This window comes from Bicyclus anynana, chromosome 19 (assembly GCF_947172395.1).
Source record: "Bicyclus anynana chromosome 19, ilBicAnyn1.1, whole genome shotgun sequence".
NCBI lineage: Eukaryota > Metazoa > Arthropoda > Insecta > Lepidoptera > Nymphalidae > Bicyclus > Bicyclus anynana.
In genome coordinates this window covers 12,895,471-12,910,594 of record NC_069101.1, presented here as the reverse complement: position 1 = coordinate 12,910,594, position 15,124 = coordinate 12,895,471, and the positions used below count along the sequence as shown (strand labels likewise).

At 35.2% G+C, this 15,124-nt stretch overlaps 1 protein-coding gene across 2 annotated transcripts in view; it reads left to right on the top strand.

The window, feature by feature from the left end:
- LOC112044590 (uncharacterized) overlaps nucleotides 1-15,124 on the top strand; it is a 65,594-nt gene that overhangs the window by 15,384 nt on the left and 35,086 nt on the right. The gene's annotated exons all lie outside the window — the stretch shown is intronic.

Sequence of the window (15,124 nt, the reverse complement as noted above, 5' to 3'; positions counted from 1 at the left end):
GTGTAGTGGTGAGACGGTGACTTACTGCTATTACGGTAAGGACAAGGGACCTTACAAGTGGCGACGAGGTGAAAAAAAATAAAAATAAATAAATAACTGTAAGTAGCTATAATTATTATCCGTAAATTGTTGTGTTCTCTTACTTGGTAATTGGCAAAATCGCTTGCCCAGACTACGGACCCGGTTCCTGCCTGCCGGTCTGGTTTGCAGCGATTGAGCTTAAACTAAGTCGCTGTGTAGACTATGGTCTAGGTTACAGCGACTAAAAAGAAAAAAAAAAAGAAAGAGAATAAGTAACAAAAGTAAAATGAATACAGCAATGCGGTTAGTCAGTTTTATTTTTGAAAAGGACAGGAGGTCGAAGTAATAATTATTCTTTTAATACTGTTGAATAAATTTAATGTTGTTTATCAAGACATTGTGTGATGATAGATAATCAAATGACATGGCATTTTATGAGTGTACAAGTGATAGACATGTCGTAGCGTGGCAATTTCGTTAAGTGGGCAAGTGATAAGTCAAATAGCTAAATTAGTTACCTTCGTTGAGTCGAGCGATCCGTAAGCCGGGACAGTATCCCGCAGCGATTAGCTGGAATAGACATATTCCATTTTGTGGAGTACGCCTTGCCGATTTGCCTGCTAGACTGTCAAGTTCACTATACCTGAGCTGGTACGGCCAGAACGGTAAGACAAAAGTTGTTGTGTTGTTTGCCAGTTGGAGTGACGGTCTTACATACATTACGTATTTACTAAATGACGTATACAGGAATTTAAATTTATTTATCGTCAATCAAGTATTACCCTCAAAATTAAAGTTTAATGGGTATCGATATTCGTTGCAGGTATCACATTGTACAAACTTTATGATAAACAGCGGGTATGGCCATAGTAGTTGTAGTGTGAATTAGCGTTTGAATAAGCGATAGCCTTGTCTCAACGTTTTATGAGGAAGGCGGTATTCGTGAGCTTCAACGTTATTTAATGGTGGTGTTAAGAGCCCAGTATTACAGCGATAGCAATACGGTGCTACAGTACACAATTAAGTGAAAGTAATTAATTGAGTGAACAAATTAGTGATTAGGTAAATCGCTAGAGATACTGAAAAGTAGTAAAATTAATAAAATAAGGAGTCGGTTGTGCCATTTAACGGCGGTCAATCTCGGACTGATTTATTAATGTTTTATGTTTACCCTCATAACATTTCAGCTAAAACATTACAAACGTGATCTAAAACTAAAACCATGGTTGATGGTTTGTATAATTTGAAAAGGAATAGAAGTGATAAACTGTGTCAAGCGCATAAGTCGCCCGCGTCGATAAACATTGGCATACTGCAATTTGCGCACGGGTTTGTGCGTGAATTTAATCTATCGTGTGAAGTGTGATAACAAAATATTGTGGGTGCGGCGTGTAAATGGATATAACCTACTCGTACATCGATCTTTGAGATAAGAAGGAGATTTGATGACAAAAGGGTGTGTAAGTTTTACTAGTGAAAGATAAGAATAATCGAGAGATTTAATTGGGATTTAGGTTGAGCAAAGCTAGTGATTAAATAAAATGTTGGTATGGGGAGTGTTGTGAGGTTGTTGTAGTTGTGTCGTGGTCAAAGGGGTCACTCCACTACGTCGTGGGTGTTGGTCCTGAGCATGACATGGGCTATGCTGTGATAGAAGGGGACGTTCAACTTGTGGTTAAGGTGGTTAAGTGTTGTGAACGCAAAATGGTGTAAAGGATCTCATAGTAAGAGACCATTCTGAACGAATGTGGACATGTAGATGTCACTAAAGAGTTGCTGTTCGATGGTGAGGTGGTGCAGAATTGTTCTGTCATCGTGCAGGTGACACTCAAATAATAATTATTTGTCATTGTATTAGGGTATTAATACTAAATCACTGTGTTAGTTTGAAGTATAAATAGCTAAGGAATATCCGAAGTCAGGCGGCGTGTTATGTGAGCGACATTGAGGGAGTCGCTAAAAGTTGTGGTTGTTTTACATTTGAGTTATTTAGTATCATTCGATTAAAGATTTGTTGTTGAACGTTGAATTGAAATTTGTTGTCGTTTCACCCTTATGTGTGTGTTATGGTGTATTTGATAGACTTCTTAATTGATCAAGCAGATGCCATTGTTTAACCTGCAAGTTTGTACAACTTGATGAAATTTAGTTTTCTTATTTTCAAAGAGTTTTTATGATGGTGCTCGCAATGCGTTGTGAAGTGAAATTGCACAGGATCATCATTTGGTCGGATTACAACAAGCTATAATTATTGATTAGTCATTTTGCAATGTAGGTTGGTGGAAATACTTTCATCAAGACCTAGCGCAGTTAAGTTTAAGTTTTGACGCAATTTAACTATGTATAGGTGCATGATTGAGTTTAGCAGGTGTTAGCAGTGGACTGTGAATGGCAGGGAGAACAGTCCTATATATATTAGAATGAGAAACAATAGCCATTGGTTTGAAGACAAACAACATTGAGGCTAACTACGAATGAGCGGGTCAGCGTAAGTTTTAATTATACAAAACTATTTGTTACAATTAAATATTATAACAAAGTAAGAGCATTGCGGCAAAGTTAGAATTATCTGTCAATTATTGTGACAGCTTTTGACGGGTACTTAATAATACTTGATTAATGAAAACTGACATTTGTGACCGGTTCAACCAAACGAATGTTCGAAATATCATCAGATTTGCTTTATATGTTGTCTTCTGCAAAAAAAAAAAAAAAAAGACCGCTATGTAAAAAAAAAAGAAAGAGAGAGAGGAACTGTTGAGTTCTCTGTCATCATTGCTTCCAAAGTAATAGTATTAGAAGTGCCGTCCAGTGTATTGATAAATCTGACTGCATTAGTGTCACTTGTGGAGCAGGGGGTTCAATTAGTGGTCGATCCTACGATGCTTACATACTTTCTTACGAGTGTCATCTGTAATACGGAAATTAGTAAAAACAAAAGGTTCTTACAATGTTTGAGAGTGACTTACTAATAAAGCTATAAAATAGCGATTGCACAAATACAGATTATACCAGTGTACAATTTATTTTAGCATAATAAGCTGTGTGAACTCTCGGTGAACTTGGAAACGTCAGCAATACAAATAAAGTAACTTTCAACAGTCTACCACACACGTTTGCAACAAAAGTATATTGAATTTGAATAAGGAACTCTTAAAGTATAAAACTGTCATCTGGTTTAAAAAAGTTGACTTCCTACACAGCTTTTGCCTTAACTGGAACTATGTGGTACGGACATCTCTAAAACCAAACAAAAGGATGTTCTTATTTTGTGATGTTAGTAAACATACTGAAATTGTAACTTATGCCTGGTTGATAGTTACGTTCCGTTATGCGAAAATCGCTATCTTAGCGATGTCTCATAATGCTCAACAGACTATTTAAGGCGGTGATGGCGTAATTAATTTTATTAAGTTGCAGATAAACATATGTGATGGTGCGTGCTCATGCAGACGCATGCTCGTGCAGGCGAGTGCTCATGAAGGCAATGCTGCAAAAGTTTATGCAGAGCGCGGAGGACCGTGTTGTTCGCAGTGGCTCTGGTACATGCTGTGGCACTGGATTACAATGGGCGTGATGAACTCCAGACGTATGCGATTTATCTATTTTTGCAGTAGGCAGTTCTCTGCCCAATGATAACACAGTTAACTGATTTGCCAGTTCAGTCCAAAAGTCAAGTCGGGCCAAAAGAAGAAGGAATCGGAATTTCATGTATTTGGAACATCGGAATTTCATTAAATTGAAATTGGGTTAAAAGCTTCGGAATTCCATTAAATTGGAATTGGATTAAAACCTTCGGAACTCCATTGAATTGAAATTTGCTTTGGAATTCCATTAGATTGGAATTTGCTTCGGAATTCCTTTAAATGGGGATTGGCTTCGGAATTCCATTAGATTGGGATTAGGTTAAAGACTTCGGAATTTCGTTTAATTGAAATTGGGTAAATAAAACTTCGGAATCCCATTACATTGGAATTAGCTTTGGAATTCCATTAAATTGGAATTGGCTTCGGAATTCCATTAGATTGGAATTAGGTTAAAGGCTTCGGAATTAAATTTAATTGAAATTGGGTTAATACAACTTTGGAGTTATATTAGATTGAAATTAGCTTCAAAATCACATTAAATTAAAATTGGGTTAATAAAACTTCGGAATCCCATTAGATTGGAATTAGCTTCGGAATTCCATTAAATTGAAATTGGATTAATAAAACTTCGGAATTCCATTAGATTGGTATTAGGTTAAAAGCTTCGAATTTAATTTAATTGAAATTGGGTTAATACAACTTTGGAATTACATTAGATTGGAATTAGTTTCGGAATTCCATTAAATTGAAATTGGGTTAATAAAACTTCGGGATTCCATTAGATTGGAATTAGCTTTAGAATTCCATTAAATTGGAATTGGCTTCGGGATTCCATTAGATTGGAATTAGGTTAAAGGTTTCGGAATTTCATTAAATTGAAATTAAAACTTCGGAATTCCATTAGATTGGAATTGGCTTTGGAATTCCATTAGATTGGGAATAGGTTAAAAGCTTCGGAATTTCATTATATGGAAATCGAGTTAAAAACTTCGGAAAGGAAAAAAAGAGGGAGAGTATTGCAAGAAAGTGGAAGATACTTTCGACTACTTTAATCCTGAACCACATATAGGTGGAGAGTATGGTAGGAGTAAAGGAAATATAACAATAATTAAATTTGTTAAATAGGAAGGGATGTAGTGTTCGTGTATATATACACCAGTAGTGGGGTAGTATTCGTGTATATATACACCGGTAGTGGGCGAGAGCGGCCAGTCTATGGCTGGCATCGAGAGGAGGCGGACGTGTGCAGCTGGCCATTATAGTGTAGTGGTGAGACGGTGACTTACTGCTATTACGGTAAGGACAAGGGACCTTACAATATGGATTCTTGATTGAAAGATAATATTGAAAGATTTTGTCCACTCTAAGGAATGTTTTGAAATACTAGAACAACTGAACTTAAATCTAGTTACTGTTACTGCTATTTGTAACATAATATTGTTTCGTAACTGATTGAAAATTGTATCATTATTATCTAGGGTATTTATTTCATCTATTTTGCTTATCTTTAACCTTAATTGATTTATTTGTTTCATAAGTATATAAAAAAAAATTTTAATATGTATATAATTTTTTTCAAATAATATTTAAAAAAGTAGTTTGTATGTATTTTATACACTGACAGGCCACTGATTTTTTTTTTTAATTTTCTCCTATATAAGTATACTACTATAGGTTATAGGTATGTAGGTACTGCACGAAAATCGGTCTATAAGTTTTTAACGATGCTCATCATTTTCGTACAGTTTTCCCGAATAGATTAAAAGGGGAATGCCAGATTCTGACCCAGTCCTAACTCAAGTCCTAAACAAAGAAAATGTAAATGTACTAAAATTAGCCAAATTTTAAATAATTGTTTTTTAATAAACCATTTTTATTGTTAAACTCCGGAATAAAAATCTGCCAAAAAAAGTAATTAAATCCATTACGCTGTTTCCTCGTAGCAGACATTGTTTACTTATTTTTTAAAAATCTTATTTCAACCTTGGGTTCGAGCCCTTTAAAGCGTTTTTATTCTATTTTAATCACTTTAGGTTCAAAATGACTAGAATCCAGAGCAGCGACGTCTGATCAAAATGTAAAAATAAACAATCATAACACTGTCAAACTGTCAAAACACATAATAATATTACACCTTGGAGTAATTTGAAAATAATTATACCCCTAGTTATAAAGGGTTAAAAGGTATTATATATTTAATAGTACACAAAATACAATAAAATGAAGTATAATATATTGTTGCAAATGAATTTTTTTTAGTGGGTTAAACTCCTATACATTGTCTAGCATTGTCCTTTGAATCGGGCTTTGATCAAATTAAATTTCTCAGAAACCCTACTTCTAAAGTTTTCAAAATTGTATTAAACTCTTTAATTTTTCAAGTTACATTTTTATTTTCCATTTTAAGTATGCAACAAAATGAGCTCATTCGCACGAGAGTTTTTTTTACGGACGTTAAAAAAGCGTTCAAATACAACAAATGCATTAATACTCTTAAGTACGAGTATGTCACAACAACGTTTTTAAAACACTATGCTTTTTTTCTAGTAGTGTTGCATTTTCAATTTTAGGCGTTGGAAATAGACTTTCAACTAACTTCATACTATATTTGAACGCTTTTTAACGTCAATTAAAAAAGTTCTCGTGCGAATGAGAGCTAATGGTTGCCGTTTCGTATCGTAATGTAATTTTAATATCGCTAGGTAAATAATGCATGAAGTTAAATTTAACAACCAAAGTTTCCACCCACGGGGTGTTGTTCAAAGACAACATTACGTACATACGAAATTAGCTTTAACTATTTATGATTTAAGTTTGAATTAATACACTCGCGCGATTGCTAAATTGAATGAAATGAAATGACGTAACTGGTGGTGAGTCACTTTTCCACAAACCGACTATGGTTTATGTGTTTAATATTAGGTTGCGTTGTTTTTCGTAGAATTTTTTATTTTACTATCTGTATGCATATGAATACATACATACTAGTGGCGTGCATAAGGTTATTAACCAAGGTACTATATAGAAAACTAGTGGACGCCCGCGAGTTCGTCCGCGCGGAAACCAAGGTAAACCTTCAAGGCCCATTTCACCACTTTAGAAATTGAATTTAAAAATTCTTGAATCACATAATATTTCGTATTTTTTTTATAACTTATGAACAAATTTTTAAAACTCTAGAAATGAAGGACTATTTCACTCCCTTCTTATTTTATTTTCGCAATAAAAAGTAAAATAAATAAAAAGTATTAGTATTATGATATTAAACCATGCCAAGTTTAATTTGAATTCATTCAGTAGTTTCAGCGTGATGCCCGAATAACAAAAAAACGCGGACAGACAGACAGACAAAAAATCGAAAAAAAATATTTTTGGCTTCAGTATCGATTATATAATGTCCCCAACAAAAATTTTCAAAATATCTTCAATGTACAGAATGTACAAAATGTACAGAATTCGTATTATAAGTATAGATTCTAGATGGCGCTGGCGTCAGTTATGCCACGTAACGTTTGGTGTTACAAATGTTTTAAGTAAAATCTCAAATTGCAAACAAATGTATAGAATTCGAATACTTTTATACCTAAGTATAGATAGAATAGATTACTTTTTCAATCCACAGGGTATGCAACTGTGCAGTCCATTTAAGCTTTTACCACTGATAAAATAATACATAATGTGAATATAATTGACGTGTCTGTCTGCGGATTCAAAGTACTCAAGTATAATTCTCAAGTATACGATTTAATAAAAAACGGACAAACTTTTTTTCTAATTTTCGTCTGTGTTCGTCCGGACTAAAATTGAACGGCTTAACCGATTTTAATGGGACTTTCATTAGAAGAGGTTTAAACACGACAGTTATTAATATTGTTTTCACCAATGTTATTTTTATAATTATTTTCTGTCAGCTTTAAATAATTTATTGAAAAAAGAAACAGGAAGAAGAGGAGGAACTATCTGTTAGGTGTTAATTCAAAATTCATTTATTTCAAGTAGGCTCAGTTTACAAGCACTTTTGAAATGTTAGTTGACTATTTTCAAAAATTCTACCACCGGTTAGAAGGGTCACATCTGTCCACGCGGGCGAAGTCGAGAGCGTCTGCTAGTACATAATATGTTATCCGCATTCCCTTTGCAAAGCGGTTTAGTTTTATAATCAATTTGATTATATTAACGCGCAATAAATAACACTAAATCACGTTTTGGGTCACAAATACTAAAGGTACTACGGTAAGTATGCTATAAGGGCCGTTTTTTTGATATTTTTTTAAATTAACTAGCTCAGTTAGTTGACGTACGATTATTTATTTTATATTATACTAGCTGACGCCCGTAACTCTGTTCGTGTGAAATTTTTATTTACAAATCTCGGGTTTTTTCGAGATAAAAAGTAACCTATGTCTGAATTTAGGTATAATCAATCCTAATTTCAAGGGAGACCGACCACTTTGGGCCAAGCATTAAAAAAATTACTAAAAATCCTTGAATAATAAATCAAAATCACCAAAAACAATTATGATTCACAGTTTTGCGAAATGTGTGTTTTTTTTTTGTTGAAATCGTGAATTTTGTAATTTAGATACGTAATGGCCATATATCTTGATTGTGCAACTGTCAAAGTGAAATTAAACCAGTATAAAATTGATACTATTACTGTATCTAATTAAATGACAATAATTTAGATATTGTAACGGTTAATTCATCAAATCTGTAGTGCTAACATGCGGCCAACGATATTATCTAGTGTAGAGAAATAGACAAAATTTCAAATAATGGCGGCGCAACCTAAGTTAGCACTACTGGCCTAGCAAAGTATGAAAGAATGGTCGGTCTCCTTTTTCGTGTGTTATTCAAATCAATCGAAAAAAAGAACAAAATCATTTTGTTCACCTTATGTAAACATGTGCGGAAACAATTAAGTACAATAGATGAATTTGCATTAACTAACTGTAATAATGGCGGGAAGTATTACTCATTTATTTTATTTAACACCCGTCGGGCCGGCGTTATCAGTAAGATTACAATCTACACAATACTCGTAAAAGGCGCGAAACATTACGTTTGCCCGAGTTGGGTGTACTACACACGTGCCAACTTTCAACTCCAACTTAAGTTGTCCACCAGTTCCTTTAACCCAGGGACCGAGTCTTACCGGATGTCGTTTACGGATTCGTTGCTCGTTCTCACTATAACGTTCCAGCAACAGATTCTCGAATCTGCCCGGTGTAACTTGATCGGATCCGTTTAACAGCTCCATTTAATAAAACGTACGTCCAATAAATGTTAAAACCCTAGGAAAACTGACAACTAAAATGGAATGTTTGCTGTCAAACGGATCCAATCAAGTTACTGATGGACGTGAAATGTCATCCGGTGCCTGCTTACAACCCTTTGTGTATGTCATACAGTAGGTAGATGACATTTCTCAGTTGATTTGATGTTTAATTTTAATAGATTGTTAATAAACATTGAATACCAAATAAGTGTATAGGATAGCTGGTTGGACTGTAGATCGAAAGTTGGTACGTATGTAGAATCCGATTTTGCAAATGTCGGTAATAGTTAGGAGTATATTAAACTAAACTAATTAATATTTGCATATCGTTTGAGACTAATATTATACAAAAAATATTTTTCGTAAACTCTGCGTCTAAGAACCATATGTATGTTTACATAATTTCAAAGTGTTGGATTTTTTTTGGGACACGTAAATGTCATGTTTATTTTAATATTGCTGCTTGTAAAGTTTTTTTTTTTTAGGAATCTGTGGGAAAATGTTTGTTGGTATGTTATTTATGACGCCATGTACTTTATTCGTTAAAGCACGCCTATTTATTTTTAACCGACTTCCAAAAAGGAGGAGGTTCTACGTTCGGCTGTATGTATGTTTTTTTTTTTTTTTTTTTTTTTATGTATGTCCAGCGATAATTCCGTCATTTGTGGACCGATTTTGAAAATTCTTTTTTTGTTTTGAAGGGTTTGATTCCAGGGTGGTCCCATTTTTTTCATGTCAGGATCTGATGATGGCATCCTGGAGAAATCGAGGGGAACTTTCGAAAATCGTAGAGACGGCTAGTGCGTTTGTTAGTGTTTCCATAAGGTATTTTAAACCACTACAATTTTATGAAGGTCTGGAGTTGGTCTGATGATGGAGCCGATACACAGACGATGGAACTCGTCAACGATTTACAGCAGGTACCTTTTGTTTGGGCTTAATTTATTTGTATTGATGAGAACTTTCCACCTAGATGGGTTGTGACTGTATTAAGGGTCTGATGATGAAGACGAAGGACAGTGAAGAGAACTCCTCGACGGTTCACAGTAGCTACCTTGTGTTTGGACTTGATAAATTTGTATTGATGAGAACTTTCCACCTAGATGGGTTGTGACTGTATTAGGGGTCTGGTGATGAAGACGAATGATAGTTAAGGGAACTCCTCGACGGTTCACAGTAGCTACCTTGTGTTTTGACTTGATAATTTTGTATTGATGAGAGCTTTCCACCTGGATAGGTTGTGACTGTATTAGAGGTCTGGTAATGAAGATGAAGGAGAGTTAAGGGAACTCCTCGACGGTTCACAGTAGCTACCTTGTGTTTGGACTTGATAAATTTTATATTGATGAGAACTTTCCACCCATATGTATTGTGACTGCATAGGGGGTCTGGTGATGAAGACGGAGGACAGTCACCTTTCACGTTTTTCTGAATATTATTACGTGTGGATAAAGGGGGAGTGAAATTTTGTATATGAGTTAAGGTAGTATTTTTAAAATTGGGATTGTAGAACTTAGATACTTATCATAAGAAAATAACGTTTCAACTAATTGCTCATTATTTTTTGTTCACACTCAGTAGGTGTGCTAACACTAAAAATTAAAAAATAAAAATTTTAATAAAAAAAATTCAACCGACTTCCAACTCAAAAATTAACCTAAACTAAAAAGCAAAAAATAACATCTTACCTATGTGCTACCTTCTGATCACTTTGAAGGCGGTGCCAATCCAGTGTCATGTTTTAATTAAAGCCGTTTCTGAAAGAACCACAGAAATTGTGTAATTTAAACGGTTTGAATTAAAACATCACTGGCTTGGCACCGCCTTCAAAGTGATCAGAAGGTAGCACATAGGTAAGATGTTATTTTTTGCTTTTTAGTTTAGGTTAATTTTTGAGTTGGAAGTCGGTTGAATTTTTTTTATTAATTATTAAAAAAAAATTGTTTCATCATATTATTCGTGTTGATAATACGTCATATTGATATTTTTTGCAATTATATAATAAAGCATCGTTATAATATCTCAATTGTAAATAACCCATTGAAAGCATAAAATTTATTATAATTGTAAAATAAATAATAAAATTTTTCATAATAAACATTTTTACGATTTTTCCGTACTTGCGTGGAATTTAAACCCAACGCATTACTTATTATCAACGTGAATATATTAAACATTATACTAAAATTAAAGATAAATATTGAATTTCTGATAACTTTGGGGCTATAAAAATAAAATTTTTGTTGGTAGGTAGGTATCACCTACGCGATAAGTTATTTTTCTTGTTTTGTTTATTTTTATTATTATTACTTATCACCTTATTTGATTTGGCAGTGGAAAATTTATGCGGATATAACTCACGAGGTTATAATAAATATACATAATAATATTCTCACTACGTAATTATATTTTTTTATGGCTTGTGTCATCAATTTTGTCTTTATTTGTCGAACATGAAAAAATAACACGCAAGTAGGTACACTTTTTATGATTTTTAATACAGCTTGGAAGTAAGTAACCACACCATCCGATTAGCCCACATGCCTGCAGCGCTAACAGCTTGACGTCCGATAAAACTGATCGTGTGTCGGCGATCGGCATGATGTCATGCGGATCGCGACTATAGTCTGGCAAGTTAGTTGATAAAACTCCCATTATATCCGAGCGACAGAGGGAAAGACTGCGCGGGTGTGAAATCGTGCGTGCGGGGAAATGACGTGCATCACTCGTGGATTTTTCATTCATCGCTACACGCCCCCGCCCCGCGCGGATTGTCGGGAGTGTTACGAACGAAGTTGCCAAGCTATAACACACGATCAGTGTCCTTATCGGATTCTAAGTGGCTAGCATTGGGGATACGTATTGTTATTATGTCCGAAGCGTTGAAAAGACCCAGTTACCCATAAATATAGTTTAGTAAATATAAACTATATTTATGATACCTATTTGGGTTGGCATTTGGTACCGCCTTTAAACTGATCAGTGAATAGGATAATGTTATTTTTGCTTTTGAGGTACAATTCTGTAGTAGCAAAATCTTTGTGTGTTACGAATCGGTTATATTTATTCTGATCATTTATTTTGCTTCGCCAAGGTTGGTGAAAAAGCTTCGTTCTTGAGCAAATATTTAAAACAAATACAATTTTATTTCTTATTCTTTACTCAATAATCTTAATTGAAAATAACGTCCCATAGGATTACGAATGTTACGTAAAGAACAAGTTTCGTAAAATATATAGCAAACTTTTAAAAATTAATATCCATTTTCCACCCCCGCCCGTTTTGTTCCGAGGTTGGGAGAGGGTGCAACTTTCCTCGTTTTATTCTCGCAAAAAGGGGATGGGAGGGGGTGGTATCGCTACCACGATGCTAGGGAAATAATCAATTTGTTAGTACCTACGATTTTGATCAAGTGCTTCTGGATATTTTTATATTATTTGAACCTATTTATCACAGTGCTTCTGGTTACTGTGTATTGTTATTTGTAACTATGTATCTTACCTTACCTTATCAGCCGATAGACGTCCACTGATGTCCGATGGACATAGGCCTTTTGTCCTCCAAGTACAACGTTTTCGAGCCGCCAGCATCCAGCGGCTCCCTGCAACCCGCTTGATATCCTCGGTCCACCTAGTAAGGGGTTTTTCGGTGCGGGGTCGCCATTTGAGTACCTTGAGACCGCAACGTCCATCGGCTCTTAACTGTTACTGTGTGTTAGTTTTGAATTCATTTATATGTACATATATGTCGGATTTACAAATAACTGTCGTGTGCTTGTTTTTTTTCTCGATCATCTCTGGTGCCCTCTAGACGGGATGGCAAAGCAATTGTTTAAATAGCTTATAGGTTAATCTAGACCTGGGCTGGTAGCCAAGTGGCACGTCGATTCTCTTTCTACAAACGCTAAAGCTTTGAAAACTTGAAAAATGTTATATTTAACATAACTAACATAACGACATTTGCTATCGACAGGTCACGTGATCAAGATCTGTCATTCCCATACATTATTCTAGTTTACGAGGCGTTAGCGATCGTAGAAATAGAATCGACATGCCACTTGGCTAGAGGGGCAGGTCCTGGTCTTGGATCGACAAACGCCATAGAATTACTTTCAATTTAAAATCATTCGAAAGACACAAGGTAACGCTGAAAGTTTTCATGAGACAGTAAGCCTGTTTCAGTTTGATTTTGCTTTAACAAAAGTTAGCAATTATTCGGGCATTATCTGCAACTTCCGATTATTAGACAAAGGGAGTCAAAAATTAATAATAATTAAGCGGTGCTGAGTATCTTAACCTAGTTCGCATTTGATTGTAGACTTAACACAACTAGACTGGCTTTATGGTCTAGTGGCCCTGGATTCGTGGTCTTGGATTTGAATCCTGGTCCAAATCCTACTAATATCCTACTTCCTACTATCCTATCCTACTAATATTATAAAGGCGAAAGTTTGTGTGTAAGTATATTTGTTCCTCTTTTACGCTGCGGCTACTGAAGCAACTTGGCTGAAATTTGGAATGGAAATAGATTTTACTCTGGATTAACACATAGGCTCCTTTTCATTCCGGATAAATCCACGGTTCCCGCGGGATTTGTGAAAAACCGAATTCCACGCGGACGAAGTCGCGGGCATCCGCTAATTAAAAATAAATATTAGCTTCGTGAGTTGGTATAACTTTCGTTTTCTTGAAAATAGCCCTGTGTCCGGTAAATGAGCATTAACATATAAACAAATATAATAAAGTTTGTGTTTTAGTACGTATCTTGTAAATAAATATTGAGCACATAAGAAGGAATTACAGACGGACACCTCAATTACATATTTTATATGTATGGATAAATATGACCTCTCTCATTCTCACTCACGTACTTGGCGGTGGAAATGCTACGTCACCGTATAAAGGTCATAGACCTACCTAACGATCGTTAACACAGAACTATTCGTTAAACCAACGGAATTAGTTTGATAGATTAAATAATGACAATGGTATGAATATGAATATAATATAATGATACTTTACTGACCTTATAATGTCATCAAGCCTCATTCCCGCACTTGCTAAAATGCATATCTTCATCTCCCTTGATTAAGGGTCGGTTTCACCACTTCTCCTACCTTATTTTCACTGTTAAACACGAGTCAATATGAAATCAAAATCAAGTAACTTATGAATTACTAACTATAACTAGTTGATAAATACTTCTATACTAATATTATAAACGCGAAAGTAGGTCTTTCTGTCTGTAAACTTTTCACGGCTAAACTTCTGAACCGATCAAGATGAATTTTGGTGTAATAATAAATAGGACCCTTGAGCAAAACATAGGGTACTTTTTGACCCTGGAATAAAAATAGAAGGGGGTGAAATAGGGGTTGAAAGTTTGTATGGAAAGTCCTTCATTTTTATTTACAGTTATAGCTTCAAAAAATTGTTCATAATTCATAAAAAAATACGAAATGTAATGTGATTCAAGAATTTTTAAAATTGAACCATTAAAGTGGATGAAAGTTTACATTGATTTACACGCAGACGAAGTCGCGGGCGTCCGTTAGTTTACTATTTGTCCACAAACTTGGCCTACTGTAAGGACTACAAGGCACCACGGGAAAACGATATGCGTGCGTCCAAATAATTATTTATTATTGCCTTTAGCGATTTATTTTGATGATCCTGTGCCACGGTTTAATCAAAAAACATGCCAAATACAGACACAAAACATCTTATTTTTTTGTCGGTTCCGGTAATTACAGCATCTGATGGTAATCGTTAAAAGTTGTACTTAAAAATGGTTCGTTCCTAAAATTTTATTGTAATGCTTTTCAACGCCGTCTGGCGGTCGTAAATGTCCTAAAACATTTAGACGTTTCAACAATAAAAACAATGGACTTTATTACAAAGCAAAGGGGGGTCGGCCAACACTGCGCTTACTAGTGCGGGGTCGCCATTCCAGCACTTTGGGACCCCAACGTCCATCGGCTCTTCGCACAATGTGCCCCGCCCATTGCCACTTCAGCTTCGCAACTCGTTGAGCTATGTCGGTGACTTTGGTTCTTCTGCGGATCTCCTCATTTCTGATTCGATCACGCAGAGATACTACTAACATAGCTCGTTCCATCGCCCGCTGTGTGACTCTGCTAAACTCATTTCGATGATATTAAACTAAGGTCAAAGGTGCCTTGTGAAAAGGACTTCCAAACACCACGGTCCCGAGTCGCAAGCATCCAGTGGCTGTTACC